The sequence below is a fragment of the Panthera tigris genome, chromosome B3 (assembly GCF_018350195.1).
Source record: "Panthera tigris isolate Pti1 chromosome B3, P.tigris_Pti1_mat1.1, whole genome shotgun sequence".
In the NCBI taxonomy this organism is placed as follows: Eukaryota; Metazoa; Chordata; class Mammalia; order Carnivora; family Felidae; genus Panthera; species Panthera tigris.
Genome location: NC_056665.1, coordinates 98,980,881 through 99,000,678, shown reverse-complemented (window position 1 = coordinate 99,000,678; position 19,798 = coordinate 98,980,881). Strand labels below are relative to the sequence as shown.

The window sequence follows — 19,798 nt, the reverse complement described above, 5'->3', positions numbered from 1 at the left end:
TAAAAGCATACCTACACAGACCTTTCTTCTAATAAGCTCTTGATTAGAGATTCTTATCCTAAGTTTCTAATAGTAGAAAATACTAAATATTTGCTGAATAAATAAATGGATGAAAGACCAGCTCCAGGAAACTGTCAGTATTTTTTATTAGCACTTTTCTGTAACCACTAAATAGTTATGTAAATAAGTAATTAAAAATCCAACAACCAAATTCAAGCCACTGACATAAAATCCAATGGGCAACGAAGAGAATAGGTGATAGCATAAAGGAAACAATATCGGCCACGAATTGATAGTTATGGAAACTGAGTGGTGGGGATATGGAAGTTCATTATATTATTCTATACTGGAATATGCCTGAAATTTTTCCTAATGAGGTTAAATTTTAAAATAGGGGAAAGGGGCACTTGGGTGGCTCAGTTGGTTAAGTGTCAGACTCTTGGTTTCAGCTAAGGTCATCATCTCTCGGTTTGTGGGTTTGAGCCCTGCATCAGGCTCTGTGCTGACAGTGCAAAGCCTGCTTGGGATTCTCTCACCCTCTCTCTCTGCCCCTACTCTGCTCTCTCTCTTTCTCTCTCTCTCTCTCAAAATAAATAAATAAACTTAAAATAGGGGAAAAAATCCAAGTTGCTGACTACTGGTTGGGGCCGACAAACACATTATCACCTGTCTCAGCAGTATGGTGACCTTTCAAGTCTACAACCAGAATCAAATGGCTTTAGCTACTTTCAAAAGCCAAGTTAGCTTCTTTAAGAAGAAACCCCTACAGCATTAGATTGACCTTTCGTTATTATTGTTTGTTGCTGCTGGAAAAAAACCCTTACAACGTCTACAACCAGTCTGTTAAGAACAGGGCTTACCCTTCTCTGATCTAATCTATTGTGACGTCTGTCTTGCACAGGGTATGTCTTCAATAGCTGCAACCGATTAATCATGTATAGTGCCACAGGAATACATTTTAAGGCTATGACCCCAAGGCTCTCCAACTCAGGTTTTTAGAAGAGAATAAGAAAATCTGGGTGAGAAATCTGATTTTAACTATCATCAAGGATAACCAGGCTTGCCTTAAATCCTGAAATCATGTTAATTTTACTAAAGCCTCTATGGATATTTCTTTTTGATAAACATCACACGTCAAATGCAATCATCTACAGGATCAGTTAAGATACTCTTTTCGGCTTAAAGTTCTGGTTAGATTCAAGAAAATCCTAGGAGAAAGTATTTTATAATTCTTACCTCTTGAGTTCCCAAAGCCTGAGGCTCACTGGCAGATCTGGGCTGTTGAGAAAGCAGAGAGGAAAATGTATTTTTTTTTTTTTTATAAAAAGGAAAAATAACATGATATGTAAGAGCTGAACAGGCAAATGGGTGTTTCTGTAAATAGGATTTGGTGGTAATGGCTGGATAGCTCTAAGGGCAGAGGGTCTCACAGGTTTACATTTCTGAACCAAGAAACAAATATTTTGTTAACTCTTTTTCTTTTAAGAAGCAGATGTGAAATAAGAGTCTCTTTCTTTGTGAACTTCCCTGGCCCGCAAGAAACCATGAAAATACAAAGTCAGCTTGGGAACTTAAGGAAAGCAGAGTTCTTGGTGACAGAGATGACTAAGAACAAGTCTTTCTCTTGACCTCACCCAATCTGTTCCCAACGGACCAAAGCGGCAGAGGCAGGAAAGGTTCTTGCTTTAGGTGTCCTGGACAGAGCTGAAGTTCCATTTGTGTGTATCTAGCCCTTTAAGAGGGTAGATTTAGACAATTTAGCAATTATAAAAGCATCTTTAGTATCTACAGTTTCTGTGGGCTGTTTAGAAGTAGAGACACGCATATCCCTGGCCACCATAACTTCTGAGGATGTTGAACAAAAATCACATTGGGTCCTAGGACCCATGAACATCAGTGTCTGTAAAGATCTCACAGTGCTTAAGATTGGCACGTGTGCTACAGTCACAACCCAACCAGCTCCCAGATGGTTAGAAGGGATCATACATTTTATTTTATTTTATTTATTTATTTATTTATTTATTTATTTATTTATTTATTTATTTATTTTATATTAACATATGAAATTTATTGTCAAATTGGTTTCCATACAACACCCAGTGCCTATCCCAAAAGATGTCCTCTTCGATGCCCATCACCTACCCTCCCCTCCCTCCCACCCCCCATCAACCCTCAATTTGTTCTCAGTTTTTAAGAGTCTCTTATGCTTTGGCTCTCTCTCCCACTCTAACCTCTTTTTTTTCTTTTTATTCCTTCCCCTCCCCCATGGGTTTCTGTTAAGTTTCTCAAGTGGATCATACATTTTACAATGAGCCAAAGTTGTTAGGAAAGCATTATCTCATGATTAATGACAGCAAAGAAATAAAAAAAGCCAAGGGCCAAAAACAACCTATTTTCAGAGAATGAAACCTATGGATAACGATGATTAGTGGGGCTTGTAAAATAAGCCTATCCAAGGATGCTCGGAGCTGAGCACTCTCATGCATTACTGGTGCTAGCAGCCTCTTGGGAAAACAGTTTGGCACTATTTATCAAGGCCCTCAAATATGTTCTCAATCATTGTCTTAGTGATATCACTCCTTGACTTTATTAAAAAAAAATACAAAATGCAGACAATTTTTACCAAGGTGTTAGAAACAAACGAAATACCAGTAATTCAGCCTACTGAGTAAAATAAAAACTCTGCATGATGGAACTTTGAAACAATACATACAAAAAATTGGGGAGCCTTGGGTGGCTCAGTCCGTTAAGCATCCACCTCTTGATTTCAGTTCAGGTCATAATCTCATGGTTTGGGAGTTCAAGCCCCACAGTACAGAGCCTACTTGGGATTCTCTCTATCTCTCTCTGCCCTTTCCATGCTCATGCTCTCTCAAAGTAAGTAAATAAAACTTTTTAAAAAACAGATAAAAAAATTTTAAATAAGGAAAAATATACATGATATAAAGTAATGTGAAAAAATACAAAACTACATATAGTATGACCTCAATTTTGTAACATATGTTTCAAATATACTTTTTCTAATTCTTTTTTATTTTTTTTTTTAATTTTTTTTAACATTTATTTATTTTTGAGACAGAGAGAGACACAGCATGAACGGGGGAGGGGCAGAGAGAGAGGGAGACACAGAATTGGAAGCAGGCTCCAGGCTCTGAGCCATCAGCCCAGAGCCCGACGCGGGGCTCGAACTCGCGGACTGCGATATCATGACCTGAGCTGAAGTCGGACGCTTAACCGACTGAGCCACCCAGGCGCCCCTCTAATTCTTTTTTATATTTTCACATGTATATTCTTCTAGTACATTATTTCACAAATATTATTTTCTGGTAAATATTATAATCTCTCTGATATAGGTTATTCTACAAAATGACTGGAAGAAGATACATCAAAATGTAAACAGCATATTACCTCTTCTATCCTATCATCTATAGGATAATGAAAGTAGCAGAAATTGCTAGATATGTCCAGTATCTGCTCTTCTCTTTTATGCTTATAATAGAATTTTCAGCTAGGAACATAGATGTCAAGGATAACTACTTTTCCCAGCCTCCATTGCTGCGAGGTGTGTGGCTATGAGACAAAGTTCAATGCGAAGACTGCAACAGTGATAAATGTCAACTTGTGGGCCATGCCCTCCCCTTTCCAACTACGTCCCTTCCTGCTGGTGATAAGTGAGATCCTTAGGGCAAGCTACTACTTTAGATCATAAACCAAGAGAAACATGCTTGAGTGATGGACTAACATGATAGAAAAAGCATGGGTCCCTGGATGTTCTTGAGGAGCAGAGCTACCTTTCCAGCCCTGGACTACCCATACCTCTGAATTATTATGTGAAAGAGAAATAACTTCTGTCACCCACGGTGAAGTCAAGTCTCTGTTACTTGCAGTTCAACTAACAACTCAAGTATTTTGGCAATTTAAGTATTTTCCAAATTTTCAATAATCACCGTGAATTACTTTGATTATCTGAAAAAAAAAGTTTGTTAAGCATCGTTTCATAATGTTAAGAAAATTAAGATAGCACAGAATGGAGTTCAAGCAACGTGTGACTTCTCTCCATATAGGAGAGGAAAAAATGAAATCCACAGTTTCAAGAAGTAGTTAATATATCCTTTCAAGGGCATAAACTACACACAAACTCCCTGAGTTGCTATGACCCTTTCATCATGCACCAGGGCACTTTATTTCAAGCCTTTTGAAAAACAGTTTTAACAAGGAAAAGTTGTTTAGCTCTAAATAAAATCTGCTTTAAAATCTGCTTGAGGAATATTCTAAAAAAATACAACTCTAGTCAACATATTATAATTATCCACTTGAGAAGATATCTAGACTTCTTAAAGTAAACTTAGAAACATTCTTAAAAACAGCTTTATATGCACTCACTCATACCTTTAATTTAATAAGGTTGTTGTTTTCTCCCCATATAGAATCATAATGACTCACCCCTACCGTACGTAATTCCACTGGTCCAACAACTGTGTTGACTGTCCATCAAACAAGTGTTATGTTTTGATTTTACTTTCCTTTGGAGTGGAGCTCACATAACCTCTCTAATCTCTGTGACCCATGGGCCCGTATTATAAGATGACTGACAAAGATAAAGGAGTCAAATCTACTCCATATAATAAAGATACCTCATCCACTTGGGGATCAGCTCTGAAACAATGGCCTCACTAAAACCAGTCTCTACCCATATTAGAATAATGCATTAAGGATCCTTTAAATCTGCAATAACATTATGCCCGTGGTATGTGATGTCTTTTGGAAGATCATTAAAGCCTTGTGCACTGGCGTGCAAGACATTTCCCCAGGCAGACCTCAAAGACTTATATGTAATTATGTATCAGATAAAGGATCTATTTTTCCCCCCTTCTACCCCCAAGAGAATGTCAAATGGTCCTTTTCTCCCCTGTGAATCACAACCCCCCGACACTAATACGGCTAACTTATATTCAATAACCAAGGAGGTATGCCAGAGTTTCTTCACTCCCCTCTAAGGATAACTACGCCAGTATGTTTTCAAGATCCCCCTAAACTCTCTCTTGCAATAGGCAAATAGAAGCTGATAGTCCAAGCTCTGAATTCTCAGTTTCTCTCCCCCTCTTCCCTTGACAGGAACATAAGCAAGCCAACTCGACAGGCCTAATTACCATGGTAACAACATGCACTGTGATTATAGATGTGTTTGTTTTTTAAAATGACTCACAGATTGTTCTCCCAGAAGCCCCAGACACACAGGTTTCTGGGTGGTTTACAAAAGCTATTCAAAGTTTTCTTGCAAATTTCTCGCTCCTATTAGCATAACTGGTGTGATGGAGAGAGATTCATCAAATCAAATATGCCTTTCTCCTTAAGGAAAAAAAAAAAAAAAAAAAAAAAACGCCGCTTGGTTCCTTAAACGCTCCAACATTAATCAATTTAAAACTTGGGTTAATAATGAAATTAATTTGAGTTTGTACACTGGAGATAATTAATCTGTTCCTAATTTAAATAATTAAGGTATTTCATAATGTAGTTTTAGAAACCCAAATGAAATAATCAAGTGAAATAAAATCAGCACTAAAAAAAATAGCAAATAAAATAGCCTAAATCTGTGGGTACATGATCGGTCCCATGTAAAGTGTTACAAAAGAATAAATGTTAAGTCTTAATACCAAGATGTTTTTAAACTGACGTCCAAAATAAAGACATTGACTTTTTAAATGCATACATGAAAGAGTCCAGATATTTGGAAAAATTGGACTGTTCTGTTCATTTATTCAATACATATTATTTAAGACACGCTATGTAATAGGTATCATTGTTTACAACCAGAACATCGCAATAGGGCTTAGGGAAGACCATTTTTTTTATTGGAGACAAAGACCATGGGTGTGGCTTAGTCTATGAGAAAGATTCTTTGCCTCACAAGGCACCATTCGGGGTAAGCTCTCAGTGAGAAGGACAATTTTCCAATGATAGTATTGGGCTTAGAATTCAGAGTCCTGACTTTGGCATCATGGTTGACTCTCTCCAAAAAAAAGCACAGTTGGTAATTTTGGTATGTTGGCTTTCCTCAGTATGAATTGGAAACAAACCTTATTTTAAAAGAAAATTTAAATGGAAACTTATAAATCTATTTAACTTAAAACTCTATCTCCTGATGCTTTCATATAATACAACATATAAAACACACACACGCGCGCACACACACACACACAAAATAGTCACTAAAAATCACTGTCTCCAAATAGCTACACATTTTATGCACTGTTACCAATAATATACTCTTCCTCTAGAGTTTGAAGGGATAAATTGGCTAGGTTATACTGTGGTGATGAACATTTCCCAAATCTTAGTGGTGTAAGACAGCAAAGCTTATTTCCCACTCTTACTACATGTCCATTGCGGGTCAGTGGAGAGACCATTCCTGGGTTGTCTTTACTCTAAGACCCAGGCTTAAGAATGCAGCCCCCATTTCTGTGTTCCTACCACCGCCAATTGCCAAGGAATGCACTCACACCCTGATTCTTAGAAGCTTCTTCCTGGAAGTGATAAATAGCACTTATGCTCACATTTCACTGGCTAATACAAGATATGTGGCTACATCTAACTAAATGGACAGAGAAGTGTAAGCCTTTCGTGAGCTGGGAAGGAAAACTGGAAATATGTATGACTAAGTGCATGGATTACTGGACAAATAGTGCAAGCCTGAGATTGGCGCTTAAGTCAAAACATCGACATCTGGCTATCCCAGGGAAATAGGCTTCCTCAAGTGATTCCTTACTCCAAGTTCTTTGTGTCTGTGACTGCTATTGGTCCATAGCAGTGATTTCTGCTAGAATTTGGTAAGAATCCCATGGACAGAATAAAAGACACTCTAATTCCAGCTTTGTAGTAACAGTAGTAATTACAGTAATTAATAGTTATACTTCTAAATAGTTACTATGTGATGCATTCTGCTAAATGAACATTTTAATACATTATATAATTTTCTCCTGACAATTTTGTGAAGTAGGTATTGTCATTATTATTTCCCATTTTATAGATGAGGAAACTGGGGCATAGAAAGTAACTTGCTCTAGAGATTCCGATTCCAAACTGGTGTCCTTTAATTAACTATGCTCACTTGTGTATTAAGCTTTAGAAAATTATTTTTTTAACATTTATTTATTATTTTCTTTAGAGGGAGCGTGAGTGGGGGAAGAGCAGAGAGAGAGGGAGACTTGAGGATTCAAAGCAGGCTCTGCGTGCTGAGAGCAGCAAGCCCGATGCAGGGCTTGAACTCACAAACCACGAGATCATGACCTAAGATGAAGTCAGACACTCAACTGTCTGAGCCACCCAGACACCACAGAAAATTATTTTTTACACTACAGTATTTTAGGATTATTTTAAGACTTATAATAAAAAACACATCATTTGTCTTTTACCTAGAAGCTTTCACTTTTTCTTACTTAACTTTTGTATTATTTTCATTAAAAGAAAATCTAGGGGCTGTTCAATATCAAGGGTTTTTTTTTTCTTAGTGAAATTATTTGAATGCCTATACACCATGATGTTCCCTAAACACAGTCATCATTTATGAGATTTTTTTTTTAATAGCAAAGGATCAGCTCAGTTCTCTAAAGACTCAAAAAGGATGGGTTTTTTTTCCTGTTTAAGTTTTTTCACAATTTTTCTAATATGGTTCTATACAGATCAGATAAATACCCTTCTTAAATAGAGCTCTGTTGGCAAAGCCTAGAAATTAACTTTACTTTCCTGTTTAAAAATGCAACTATGAGTAGGAAGCACTCAATCATTTATTATAGAAAAGGTACTCCTACTATTAATACTTAGTCTGCTATGATGAGAACGCAAAGAAACCACACCTCAAGGCAAGCAGTCAAAACACTGTAATGACAGCAATTCCGCTGAAATCTCCCTTTTTTCACTATGGCTGCCTCACACACGTGGCCTCTGAAATACAATGCCAAAGTGGAAAGTAGGAACCACGAAGAAAAGGCAACGATAATAGAACTGCATGTTGCCTCCAGAGTTGGAAAGTGAAAACCAATTTTCGAAACAACTCATAATCTGAAATTCCAGAGATTAGTCATTCTTCTCTTACAGGTGCTGTAATCAACAAAATACACACCTCTCTAGAGAAAACAAGGTTTTCATTGAAGTCTGACAGGCGCCACACATAGAGAACCCTTGGCCTCTCTGGGGCCTGTCTTGGCCCAGGGTGGATTTTATTTACATCAAATTGACTTAACTGACCAGGCAGGAAATCTCATTTTATATATATGTGTGTATATATATGTGTGTGTGTGTAACATATATTTATACATATGTAACATATATATAACATATAATTTATATATATGTTACATATATATATTTACACAATTTTTTACAATGCAGATAATGCAAGAGTGGTTGTCTAAATTAAACGACATTCTTTTTTTTGAACTTTTCATTTAATTTATTTTTTTTAATTTACATCCAAGTTAGTTAGCATATAGTGCAACAATGATTTCAGGGGTAGATTTCTGAATACCCCTGACCCATTTAGCCCATCTCCCCTCCCACAACCCCTCCAGGAACCCTCTGTTTGTTCTCCACATTTAGGAGACTCTTATGTTTTGTCCCCCTCCCTGTTTTTATATTATAAGTTAAATGACATTCTTATGGCTTTACAGGACCTGATGTATTTTCCTCTGGAATAATTTGGTTAGAAGGTTATTTACTAAGTCTTGTATTAGCCATTTGGTATTTTCTTTCAGGATTCTTTCTCCCATCTACCTATATCACCACCATTTAACAAAAACAAGCTTTTTGTCTATGTGTGTATGTGTGTTTTTCAAAAGGAAATGCATGGAAACACTGGTCAACTCCAAGCTGTGGGCTCTTGAAATATCAATTACCTTTTTTGAGCCTTGATAGCTTCACTTATAAAATGGGAATAATAATAGTGTTAGACTCCATTGACTGCCTACTTGTTAATCATCAACTCCTTGTCCTTTGCTAACACAACCAGACCTTTTCTCCGGGGTCTGGTGACCATGTGCTTCAGAGACGCTGTTCTGTGGCCCCAGGAGGAAACTCTCACATCAGCCAATCACAGGGGTTCTGTCTGCCTCACCTCCGTAGATAAAGCGTGTGAGCTCTGAGGGGGATTCAGCTGGAGACAGCTGTTCTGTAACACTAATAAGAGGTACATGAAAAGGAATCGGTCACCTCACTGTGCCTCTAGATATTGAAATCTTCCTGTTATTCTGAAATTGTAGTAGCCATGTCAGCACCAGCAGGGGAACAGTCTAAGAGAGAAACCAACTGTGGAGGATGTCAGAACAGGAGGAAGGAAAGAATGCAGGTTGCTAAAAACAGTGTTCTGGAGTTACCCTTCTTTTAGGAGGTCTTGAGGCAAATTTCCTTTTGGTTAGGCCATTTTGGTAGGGTGTTCCTTTACCAGCAACCAAAAGTACCCTGATAGAAAAATTCTGTTCACTTCTCATAGGGTTATTTTTTAAAACTAATGGCAAACAGTAATGTATGCAAAGTACGGGGCACAAACAGCATGCCCAGCAAATGCTAGTTCTCAACTTGATTGCTGAAATGTGTTGATTTTCACTCATTCAACCATGAGTGAGCGCTTGACTCTATGTGGTCCGAATGGCTCCTCTGTGAGGTTTTCCTTGGCTCCTCCCAATAGAATTAAGGGCAAAAATCACTGCTTTCTCTACTTTGTTCATCTAAAAGATAATACCAAGTACCTAAGGTTTATTTTAAACAATAACATTGGCATTTAGTCCAGACAACAAGCCCTGTAGTGCTGATTGCAGTGTAGAAAAATATAACGAAACAAAGTAGTCTTGCTGACTGTGTAAATCAATTTGATCCGAATAAATTTTAACCCAGACCAGGTACTCAATGGAGCAGCCAAGTGTGCTACATTTGGAGACTGCCTAGTTTAACGGAAAAGTGGCTTTCTGTAGAGGAAAGACATATTTCATAGATTATTTTTTTAAGTTTATTTATTTATTTTGAGAGAGAGTGCATGCACGTGAGTGGGGAAGGGACAGAGAGAGGGAGAGAGAAAATCCCAAGCAGGCTCCACAGTGTCAGCACAGAGTCTGACACAGGGTTCAGTCTCACAAAACATGAGATCATGACCTGAGCTGACATCAACAGTCAGATGGTTGACCAACTGAGCCACCTAGGGACCCCGAGATTATTATACATGTATGTGAAAAGGACATACTGGCTCTGAATTTCATCTCATCCTTAAGACCTGACTGGGAACTCTCACCCGCCCCCACCCCCCACATCCTCACATGGTGTTCTCCTCACCAAGGCTCAATTTAAATGTCACCTCCTCAGAGAGGTCTTCAGGGACTACCCAACAAAAGTACATTTCCATTACCACCACCATCGTATGTATAATCTCCATCATTCAACTTGTTTCTATTTTCATCCATCTCAGCACTTCTCACTACCTGATATTTTCTTGTATTATAATTTATTTCTTGTCAATGGGGTCCAAACTTGGCTGGCTGTGATCTAATTAGCCTGGGCTGAGGCCAGGACCTGGGTATTTTTTTCAAAGTACCACTCAGTGATACTGAACATGCAGCCAGATCTAAAAGCCACTTGTTTATGTGTTTACTGGATCTCTCCCAACACTAGACTGTGAGTTCCAAGAAAACAAAGAACTGGCCTGTTTCGTTCATCCAAGTCTCCCTGGCCCCTCCAAGAACACGTGGCACATTGTAGACATTCAGTTAAGGCTTGTGGACCGAATGACCAACTGGGTTATAATTACATCAGCATTTGTCTGTTTCCCCTGTAGTTTATGAGCTCCTAGAGAGCTCCTAAAGTATCTAGCCCAGTCTGCATCAAAAAATAAGTGATGAAGGAGAGTTCAGTAAATAAATGAATTATAAACAAACTGCATTTGTGAGCTTAAATATTCTCTCACATGCGCACACATACACACACACACACACACACACACAATAATATGTGAAGTAAGGGATGTGTTAATTATCTCGATGGAGGGGATCCTTTCACAATGTATACATGTATCAAATGAGCCCACTGTACACTTTAAATGGCTTATTTTATTTGTTAATTATACTTCAGTAAAGCTGAAATTAAAAACAAATAAACAAAAACCCCCATAACTGTATGTGTGTGGTATATATAAGGAAGACAAAGATGAAACTGGGCGTGGCCACTGTCCTCAAAGAGCTGGCTGAAGGGGAAAAAAGGCAGATTGCCATTATACACACTAGAATGTGCTAACTGCTATGATGAAAGAACAAAAGATTTCAGGGGAGGTAAAAATTGTTTCTTACTGGGGAGGGGGGGAAAGAAACCAAGGAAGGCTTCATGGAAGAGGTAGCATTGGAACTGAGTCTTACAGAACAGATGGAATTTGGCTATTCAGAGAAGTAACACTGTGGGGTGAAGTGTGGAAGGGGAAGTAGGAAGGTTATTCTAGGGAGAGGAAAGAACACACACAAACCAGTCCAGCTGGAAGTTAGGAGGGCCTGGACTAAGACACCAGCTATCAATGTGGAAAAGAGTAGAGAGTGTCAAGATATGTTCCCAATCACAGTGCAAAAAGCTATGGGACCAGCTACAACTTGGGCTGTTTGTTGAGGAAAACTGAAATTGAGTTTTTATAACTGAGGGACTGAGAGAATGGGGTGTCATTAATAGTCAGGGAATCCGGTAGGAGCTAGTTTTGGGTGGGGAAAGGCAATAGTAGCACTAGTTTGGACATGTGAGTTTCATTTTCAGTGGGTCGAATGTTTGCAGGGTGCTTGATGCACAAGTTTGGCAGCGGATGAGTGATGACGATGAAGGATCACATTTGAACTTACCTGTACGGTGACAATGACTAAAGTCATAGAAAAGGATTTGATAAAGGGAGAGGGAGAAATTAAGAGGCAGAAAAACCAAATCTTGAGAACAAACATATTTAGGTATCATAACTTGGGGGTTAGTGGGGAAGTTGGGAGCCTTGAGAGAGCTATGAAGGGTGGAAGAATGTGCCACCCCAAAATATACCTCTTTGACATACAGATTATTTTGAACAGGATACTTTGGGAAACAGCAGACACAGGAGAAATTCTGAAAACAGACTAGATGTTACCACTTATGTAAGGGAAATTTACACTTACAAAGAAAATCTCCATTTATAAGGGTGCCTCCTCCCTCTCCTACCTGAAAGGGAAGGATGACTAAATCCCTAGAGACTCTAGTCAGTGGACAGGTATCCACTTAAATCTGCTTTATCTTAATCTTACTCTTATTTACCACACTTTTCCTGGTCACCTCTCCCATAACTGGCTTCCTCCAACCCTTCTTCTCTGCCTTTAGCTGAAGATGGTATTTCAGCCGGAATTCTAAGCCACCTCTGAGAGTTACTCATTTTTCCTGGGTATCCTGCATGTATACATGAGGTATACATGTTAATAAGTATGTTTGCTTTTCTCTCACTAATCGGCCTTTTGTTCCAGGGTTCCCAGATGAGAACTTAGGATAGTGGGAAAACTATTTTTCTTCCCCACCAGGTAGAAGAGAACAGGTTCGTTGAGGTTATAAAAGTCAAGGGGAAGCTCTATTGGCAGCAGATCTAATTTTAAATTAATTTATGTGCATGAACTAATCACATTTGCAGGCAAAGAGAAGAGGGCCAATAAAGATAAGAAACCAAATACGTGTGAAAGAGATAGACTTATTGTCAGAACATAGTCCCCTACAAAGTAAAAAGAAATGGAATGGAGAGTCCAAGTAGAGAGTTTACTCTCAGCTTGAATGAAAGGCTGTGTTAATTTGACCTAAGAAGACAGGGGAAGAGAATGAGTGGAGACACAGAGGTATTTTGAGATGGTAAGTAATGAGGCTGAGGAAGCCTGTAATATATACCTTTTCAGATAAATAGAAGGTGAGGTCACCTGAAATAAATAAAAGTAGTGGGACTTAGGTTTAAGGGTTTTATTGAAAATGCACAGGGAATAGTAAAATAGGAAATTAAAAAAAAAAAAGAAGCAAAGGGTTTTCAGAGAACAGCAATGGCCCTACTGATTTTGCAGTGAATGTGGAGTAGAACCCAGCTTCTAGACCCTCTTCACTAGCTCTGAGTGCCAGGTACTGGAGGAGAGGATTGTGGAAAGGTCTGACCCTGACAACCAGGCTGACAGGAGGGCAAGGAAAGTCCAAAGCAACAGGGAGGAAGGGGTCAAGGGCCTAGTTTTCCCAAGCCTCTCCTTTAAAGAGCTTGACTGTTTACACATATTTGCCAAGAGATAAAAGAGTTGATCTTGTCTTATCTCAAACCTTGGTATAAAGTGGTACCATTTCTAAGAAACATGTTATCACTCGAGTTTAAGATTGAACTCCCTCTTTTTTAATGCTTAATGAAGTCCCTTAGAGATTGTTTGAACATCGATTCCCATTAAATATAACTCGTTTTCTGTAACATAAGAGTCTGGGGGAACATATATATCTCTAATGCTCTTACCTGAAAATCTGAATTGCAATTCCAACATGGCATCTTTACATTTGAACAAATCTGAACACAGAAACTGCATACTTACACGTTACACAGGGTGTTAAATTTAAACACTTATGGTCTTCTTTTTAAACAAATTTGGTCATACAAACAATTTTAAAAGTGACAAACTATAGAGACTTTCTCTGTCCGTTTGCCCTAAGACGGAGGGAGGTGAAAAGGAGATTGAATTGGGAGGCAAGGTATTAATCATCTGGGCAAATCTAGAAAGGTAACTTAAATTCTAGGCCTTTTCTATTATCCATCATGGATGGTTTGATACAGGTTAGGCTCATCCCCAGGTCATTTTCAGTTGTACAAGTTCTACGATGTCAAAGGTCAGGAACTAAGTCTTAATACAGCTCTGTAATTCCCCTCTCCACCTGGATCTAGTAAAGCCAGTGATGGATCCTCCAAGTAAATGCAGAATAAATAGATTTGCAAATTAAACAAACTGAGGATCATTATTCAACCAACCAACACAAAGAGTGCATTATAAGAAATACACATATGATCATTCAGGAGTTCTTCAAACCATTCAAGGTCAACCTCTGTTCCCACACCATAAATCTCAGATATTGTTGCTCTTAATAGAATCCCCCTTCATCTTCCCACCCAGCTCCTCTCAAGCCTTGTCCACTCCCTGCCTCACCAGTTTCAGAATCAGGGGTGAAATCTGCAGTGGGAAATGAAACACAGAAGGATTCCCTATTTTCAAAAGTGAAATTTAGATCAGCATCACATTTCATTAGTAGAAACCTTTTTCAGACATCTATTGTCGTTTAACTACCAAAGCCCCTTCTTCACAGGTTAATCCTCTCCATTATGCAGAGCTGGAGAGGGGCACCTGGGTGGCTCAGCTGGTTAAGTGTTGGACTCTTAGTTTCGGTTCAGGTCACGATCTCACAGCTCTTGGGTTCCAGCTCCAGGTCGGGCCCCGCACTGGCAGCTCAGAGCCTACTTAGGATTCTCTCTCCCTCTCTCTCTGCACCTCTCCTGCTGTCTCATGCATGCGTGCAACAGGCACACACTCTCTCTCTCTCTCTCTCAAAATAAATAAAGAAATTAAAAAAAAATAAAATAAAGAGCTGAAGAACAATTTAGTACTTTAGATTCTCTTCCTTATTTCTGACCCTGCTAACTATTGGACATTTTTTTTCTCATCCAGCTAATGAGAAGAGACTAGAAGAACATGGGAACAACAGTCCCCCAGGGCCTCCTCTGTAGTAGCCTGGTCTACATTTGACCAGCCAGCTCACTGGTGTGACTGTCTACAATACAGGTTTGGATTTCACTATCAGGTCCTTGATATCACCAATTACCAGGAGCTATACAGATTTTCTTACTTTCTCCTTTTGATTTTTTTTTTTTAAATGTAATGTTTTTTATTTTGTGTTTTAGAGAGAGAAAGAGATAGAATACTAACAAGGGAGGGGAAGAGAGAGAGACACACACATACACACACACACACACACACACACACACACACACAGAATCTGAAGCAGGCTCCAGGCTCTGAGCTGTCAGCACAGAGCCCAACGTAGGGCTCAAACCCACAAGACTTATTCATGACCTGAGCTGAAGTCAGAGGCTTAACTGACTGGGCCACCCAGGCACCGCCCCTCCTTTTGATTTTAAAAGTTACTTCTGAGAGAGATATTTTACTTGGGCAGAGATAATACTGGTATATGCAAGAGATTAAGTACAAATATTACAATCATGATCTTTATGATGCACTATGTTAAGTGATCCCACCATTTAAAAATGTCTCCTTGAAAACAATCCAATTAAAAAATGAGCAAAAGACTTGAGTAATCGTTTCTCTAAAGAAGATATACAAATGGCCAAGAGGTCCATGAAAAGATGCTCAACTTCATTAATCCTTAAGGAAATGCAAATTGAAAACATAAAGAAATACCAATTCATATCCATTAGTATGGCTACTATCAAAAACAGACAAACAAAAACCCCCAAGAAATGACAAGTGTCGGTGAGGATGAGGAGAATTTGGAACTCTTACGTAGTGCTGTAGGACTGTAAAATGGTACCATCGCTGTGGAAAACAGTATGGCCATTCCTCAAAACAATTAAACACAGAATTACAATTTGATCCAGCAAATCCATTTCTGGGTACCCCAAAAAAGTGAAGGCAGGGACTCAAACAGATAATTGTACACTCATGTGCACAGCAGCATTATTCACACTAGGTGAAACATGTAAGCAACCCCAGTGTCCAACAGATGAATGAATAAACAAAGTGTGGGGTAGACACACAAAGGAATCTTATCCAGCTTAAAAAAAGAAAGAAATTCTGACACCTGCTACAACATGGATGAACTCTGAAGACATTATGGCGAGTGAATTAAGCCAGTCACAAAAAGACATACCACTTACATGAGGTACCCAGAGTAGTCAAAGTCAGAGACAGAAAGTAGAATGGCGGTTGCCAGGGGCTGTGGGGAGGAAGAAATGGGAACTTATTGTTTGATGGGAGCAGAGTTTCAGTTTGAGAAAAATGGAAAAGCCCTGCCGATGGACAGTGGTAATGGTTACACAACAATGTCAATATACTTAATGCCACAGAATGGTACACTTAAAAATGGTTAAAAGGGGAAATTTTATGTTATATATATTTTACTCCAATTAAAAAAATATATATATATCTCCTGGAACTTGGAGGTAGCTAGCGGCAAAGGTCGAGAATATGCTAGTTTTCCCTTATGTCACCCATGAAGAAAAAATGCCACGTGAGTACCTACCACATAGCAGGCACTCCCCTATTCACACACAAAAGCAAAAACAAAACACAACAAAATGAAAGACAAAAACAAAAACAAAAAGAAACCCTTGATTACGTACTATTAACTTCTCTTTACAACGAAGAAACTAAGGTTTATACATTAACGTACCAGGTCAAGTAGTAAGAACCAGGGATAGGATTCAAAGGCAGATCTGCCGGACTCTCGAAGCCTATGTTCTTTTCACTCCACGATGTTCTTTTATTCTACCCACAGTTGTCTTTTTGAACTGGCTTTCTGCTTTGACGATAGAGCTTTTATACTTAAAAGTTGGGCCTGCCTTCTGAAGTAGGCTAAAAAAGTCAGTCAACCAAATACATTCACTATGTGCCCACCATATGAGGCCCAGGGCTGGCCACGAAATAATGGAGTCATGTTTCCACTCAGCCATTGGCCATATGGCAGGAAAAAAAACCCATACAATTAAAATTTCAGTGTCCATCGACTCCCTCAAAAGCCACTGAATACTCTGGGCAAAAGCACTATGTCTTTCAATATTCCATATGGCCAGAACAAGTGGAAATAGTCCAGTTTTACAGCATAGAAGCATTTTTATCTTTTTCCTAAACCTTCTACCATCATAGTGGCTGATCTGCTGTTACTCACTGATGTTGTGCTTCAAGCTGGAATTTAACAATTAAGGAAATGTTTTGTGCTGTGCAGAAAATAGGCAGCTCTTAATTGTTTTCTAAAAGAGAACAGGGGGCCCTCTTGACTCTCCTGTGCCTAAGGGCCAAGGTTTCATTTTCTTACTCTTTTGTGAAACACAGCGAAGAATAACACAGATTATCTACACATCCCCAAATAAAGCAGGGTGTTGGCAGGATCCAGTGAATACAGCCTGAAGATGAGTAAGTACCAAAGGGTGAGCCCCATCCTTGTTCATACAGCCCAGATTCCCAACTTTCTATTTCATTTAGTGACAGGCAGCTTGATCACAAAACTGGATCCAAGTTAGGGGCATTCTGGATCCAAGATCCACCCTACATCTCCCCCTGGAAGATGATCTTTACATATTTTATTCTTTAGGAGGCAAATGGGGAGTGTAATTGTGAAGTACATGGAATGACCTGGCTTGCCTACAGGTTTGATTAAATTCATTGACTCCACAGGGAAACTCTACGGTTTCAACACTAGCAATATTTTGCCCCTTAGACATAGCACAAGTTTAATTTAATAAGTAACCTCAGAGAAGTAGACATTTTTTTTCCTTTAGTACCTAAAGATTCTCATCTCTGAACATGTGCTGCTACCCACAAATTTTGGGAAGCCAAATCAATTTCAGAAAGATGGCATTAAAAAGCAGACCTTACAGCTTCTCATAACCGAGAATGGTGAGAAATGAGGAGCCATATACACTCTCAACGGCATATTTAGTGTTTAAAAGCCTATATGTTAGGAATTTGAATATCTAAATACGACCTTTTTACTATTTTTTTTACCTTACTGTAAGCAGTTCTTTCTTTCCTTTGAAAACTTATCTCTCTTCATTCTAAACATTCAAGAAGAAACCTTTCATCAATGACCATTTATTGCTTACCCACACTTTCCATTGGAAACAAAGCTTAATTTTTAAAACCATGCTTCAGTAGGGTCTTATGCTCTTTCTCCTACATATCCTGCCAAAGACATCTCACAATTTCATTTCCAATCCATTAGACCTATTTAGTGTACTTTTACAGGTCGTTCATAAATATGAACAAGTCATAGTCACGGGCACTCTCATTAAGAGGATCCATCGCTCAAGATAACCAAAGAACAAAAATCGCATTCTGATTTTACCATTTGGGTGTAAACAGGTAAGGAAATAACCGAGCTCCACTTTCACGTTTTGTCCCTCACTAAGGTTAACATGCATCTTGACCTACAGATGAATAAAATCCACATAAACATCAAATCCATATATATCTGATTCTGGACAAGTTAAACCCGCCACACTCCTATGAGAAAGGATGCAACTTTAGGATGAGACCTACTAGCAAATGGTAGCTCTGTCTGAGGTTATCCAGAAAGCAGCTGCACAGAGAGCAGAGGGAGGAAGACACCGTTTTTTTAAAACAAATACTGCCCCTCACATACGCAATTCCAGCCCTTGTTGGCAAATTCTGAGTACAAAAGGATTTAACCAAAAATAAATAAATAAATAATAATAATTTAAAAAACAGCTAAATCACAGTCGTTATAGTGCAAAACAGCAGACACCTCAGTGCAGTATGTAAGAAAGATAATGCAACGAACATTTTCCACCACTTAACACCCTTAAGACGAGGGGACTGCAACGCTCAGATGATGAGCCCACAGCTTCACAGCCCCAGTTGATTTCAACTGAGCCCCGCTTTTCTTCCAAGAGAACTCTGCAACGGCTTCTTAACACTTAGGGTGTTTTTCTGACGAATCGCCAAAGCGAAGCGCCAACGATGATTTCAACAACAAAAACCAAACAAACGCAAAAGCAAATGTGCCACGAATTTGGCCATTCTCAACAGCCCTTCTCAAAGAACCCATCCTCTCATCCTTTCCCCCCACCGATCCCGAAGCAACGTCCCCATCCTCCCTGAGAAATCCGCCCTTACAACCGCAGGCGGTGGTCATTCTCTCGCTTAAAAAGGAGCGAGCCCCAAAGCGGCCCCTTTACCTGGGCGCCCGCGGCTCGTCGGAGAGCGGCTGGTCTCCTGCGGGGGAGCCGATGTGTGCAGGGGAGCCCGGCGCAGCCCGCGCAGCCCGCCCAGCCCGGCCCGGCCCAGCCCAGCAGTAGTAGGAGCTGCCACGGAGCGGCCGCCGCTGCGCGCTGTGCGCTGTGCGTGTGTAGCAGCGGCGCCTGCAGCCCAGGGACTAGTCCCCACCCAGCTTTGTCTTCAATCATCGCGCTTTCTACAGGAAGCAGCGCATCTCCCACTTCCTCCTCTTCTTGGTGGCTCTCGGCTGCTTTCTTCTTTCCCTCTCTTTCGAGCTAGCGCTTTCACCTCCTCCTGCGCTGCCCACACTAGTGTGACCAGAGCCCCTCTACCCCTTTGTTCCAAGTCCCCCTGGTGCCTCTGTTCCTTCCTTCCCCTTTCTCATTCCCTCACCTCTAACAGCAGCTTCCAGAAACCGCCTCTTCGGGCCCCCTTCCGCGCGCGCAGTCGGCTTCCCGGCAACCGGCCTGCACCGGCCAGTTGTCGTTGATGCTGCTGCTGCTGTTGGTTTTGGGGGGTCCGCAGCCCCTGGCGGGGGGCTGGCCCTGAAATCCAGCACCAGCCTCAATGGCTGCTCCTGATTTACTGTGGTCCCTTTCAAGGCAGCTAGCTGGGAGCCTGCAGCTTGCAGCTTCTCGCTGCAGCATTTTGCTCTGTGGCCAACATGCCAGCAGCTTAATTTCTCCAAGGTCCCACTACCACGGAGATCTTATTAACCCACATGCTCAGAAAGGAATGGCCCTGATAAGTATCCTTGTGGGGTACAAGTGCTAAACCAAGTCCTGTACTGCTACCTG

General features: G+C 39.9%; 1 protein-coding gene across 2 annotated transcripts in view; it reads right to left on the bottom strand.

Moving 5' to 3' along the window:
* The window catches only part of GNG2 (G protein subunit gamma 2), a 120,899-nt gene extending 101,585 nt beyond the window's left edge, over positions 1-19,314 (bottom strand). Inside the window, exons 1-2 of one of the 2 annotated variants that reach the window (XM_015544485.2) lie at positions 18,962-19,312; positions 1,237-1,278 (exon numbers count right to left, since the gene is read on the bottom strand). The gene's annotated coding sequence lies outside the window, so the exon portion shown is untranslated. Of the gene's footprint in view, positions 1-1,236; positions 1,279-18,961 lie in introns of both variants that reach the window. The other variant, XM_042989697.1, reaches the window with a different exon arrangement.
* Between the last annotated feature and the right edge of the window lie 484 nt (positions 19,315-19,798).